Source organism: Polyodon spathula, chromosome 8 (genome assembly GCF_017654505.1).
Source record: "Polyodon spathula isolate WHYD16114869_AA chromosome 8, ASM1765450v1, whole genome shotgun sequence".
Taxonomy (NCBI): Eukaryota; Metazoa; Chordata; class Actinopteri; order Acipenseriformes; family Polyodontidae; genus Polyodon; species Polyodon spathula.
In genome coordinates, this window is record NC_054541.1 from 10744580 (window position 1) to 10747690 (window position 3111).

Consider the following 3111-nt stretch of genomic DNA (forward strand, 5'->3'; position numbering starts at 1 on the left):
TTCAGCACCGAGACTCTAATATTAATCTGCTTGTTCAGTCTGTGCATGTGGAAGGCGCAGTCTACTGGAGTGCCAGGTCACAGCATTCAACCACACTGCCAAGAGTGAGGGTTGTAATGAACTAACATGAGGCTGTATTATAGTAAGTGCCAGAATCAGTATTCAAAACGAATCTGCCCGGAAATCGCATATTTTGATATTTTCATTAGCTGTTTTCCTCTGAAAAATCTGACATTGTCTGCTGCTTGAATAAAAATAAAATAAAAACAACAACAAAAAAAAAAATTCCACATCTACTGTCTATCAGAAACAATGTACCGTGAGTTGTTTTGTTTGTTTGTGTTTTAGAGCTGTGTGAAATGGAACCTCCTGGGTGCACATTCCGGTAGGCTACCATTCCTACGCGTTTAACCTAGCACTGCTCTGGACAAACGCGCTCCTTGTTTTTAGTAGAGGGATATCATGTGCAGTTGTGTTTGTCTTTGTACATCTTACTGAATGGTAATCGCCACCCTTTACAAGCCGTACATAAATATCTATAAAAAAGATATTGCTGCTCTAGAAAGAGTGCAAAGAAGAGCAACCAGAATTATTCCGGCTTTAAAAGGCATGTCATATGCAGACAGGCTAAAAGAATTGAATCTGTTCAGTCTTGAACAAAGAAGACTGCGTGGCGACCTAATTCAAGCATTCAAATTTCTAAAAGGTATTGACAGTGTCGACCCAAGGGACTTTTTCAGCCTGAAAAAAGAAACAAGGACCAGGGGTCACAAATGGAGTTTAGAAAAAGGGGCATTCAGAACAGAAAATAGGAGACACTTTTTTACACAGAGAATTGTGAGGGTCTGGAATCAACTCCCCAGTAATGTTGTTGAAGCTGACACCCTGGGATCCTTCAAGAAGCTGCTTGATGAGATTTTGGGATCAATAAGCTACTAACAACCAAACGAGCAAGATGGGCCGAATGGCCTCCTCTCGTTTGTAAACTTTCTTATGTTCTTAAATCTTCATTCGTATCAGCCAATGAAGCATTTTTGTTTTATTTTGAAAGGCTCGTTATCAAGATAAATAGATTATATATTGCATGCATTTTTTCTTTCTCTCTAAATCGTATTATGAAAAGAAAACATTGGCTTGTCAAGGCAATGCCAATAATTCTCTTTCAGTTGGATCGCAAATACAATTTATATCGAAATCTCTTCTGCTTACTATAGGAAAGGTTCTTTCTACCCTAAACAGCACAGGTTCCACAGAAAGCAACACAAAGTGATTATTGTATAAATTACCCAATCAACTTCTAACAATGTTTGTTTGCAAATATTACTTAGATTTAATAAGTACAAGACAGTCGATGGTACAGGTGCCGTTGAGTCTTTGTGTTGTTTTAATACCTGTAATTATTTTAAGCTTTTATTAACAATGTTCGGAACGTCTATTTAGTACCGATACTTTTCCAATTGTAAAGCTGTTCAAAAACACAAGTCAACACGGTTCGGATTCAAGCGAATCGCCTGTCAAATAATGGACATTTGGTCACGCAAAAGCGATTTTCCTTTTGACGTATCTAATTATAGAACACTTGCTCTGTTTGAAACTTGGGTTATGTTCATTAATTGTATTTACTTTTTTAAAAAGACATGTCTGTTATTAATAAGTGTATTTGCATAGTGCCAGAAGCAAAGGGGAAATGTGATCCGTTAAAAACAAACACAGCATAAACTACTTTATTACTACTTGATTTCTGACTACATAATTCCTTTTGAATTGTTGGTTGTATTGCTTGCCGATTTGTTTTTGGACCTGGAACCAGATCTATACGTGTTTTCGATCCAATTCAAATAGCCTTATTTTTTTTATTTATTTTTTTTATCCCTGCGTACAGCGATGCTTTTGCATGCAGATCATGTCGTGATGGTTTTTGTATCTCTGTCAGAACCTGTTTACGAGGGGTTTTATTGGAAATCTAAAAGGAAATGTTATTTCTTTGGCGGCAGGAGAGACAGTGATCACAAGCAGCCTGCAGATCAAAGCAGGCTTATCCAGGAACAAAGTGAAGTTAAGTATTTATTTTTATACTGTACAGTATAATCGTAAATCTCGAAAAACTACTCACTTCTAAATCTTTTGTAGTCATTTTTGTATTACTTTAGTATAAATACATGTTAATTTGGATTCATATGTTGTTTTTTTCTGACTTTATGTGAACGAAAAGACACACATTTGCCCGTTTTCCCATTGGAAATAGTGATATTTTGAAATATCACTGTCCTGGTCACAAAAGCAAAGTTTGTGGGGAATAATAGCCATTTTCTATACTTTTTTGAGGCATAAGCAATTAGGAAATAACACTTACTACCCAGGAACAAAAATTGTGTTACATAGTGTAATGTGTGTCTATGTAGTATGGCCTCATTAACGTGTTTTCACTAGATTACTTTGTAATGTATTAATGCATACAGAACTGGAAAATTAGCAATGTAAAATTAGCTCGTGTAGGTTTTAAGCGGTATGTCCTCAATGAAATAAACTCATTAATCACACGCAACATAAAGGTCTCCAGAACGAGTATTATTAAAATGGCAACTTTCGTGCTAGTTTAATAGAAGCTAGATGGCTACGTAGAGTAATGAATATTTATGCTTAATGCGTGTTTTTAAAAAAAAACAAACTATTCTGTAGAAATGAAATCAGTAAACTTGATAACTGAAGCGTGGATTGAAGTGGTAATGAGAAAGGCGTTCTTAAACTCTCTTTAACTAAAAACTCACAATTTTACGGATTCGGATTCTACCTTCAGATAGCATGGTACACATAAACATTTACTGTCTACCTAGCTATTACCAAAAGAAGGTGGAAGCCAAAACGTTGTAGTTAATTATTAAAATACTTCAATTACGTTTCTTCATCTTTAAGTGTTTGATGATTGCTGAATATCCTTTTTGGATCCTGATTCCTCATTTTCCTTGAATAGCGTGCTGTTTGCTATTTTTAATTTCAAATAAGAGCTGCTGCTGCTGCTACTGCACTTCTGCTAGTGTGTTGAACACACAATAACATTTGCTGCTGTTGTTTGTTCAAATATTATCTGAATGTTCAGCAACGAGTAGAGTT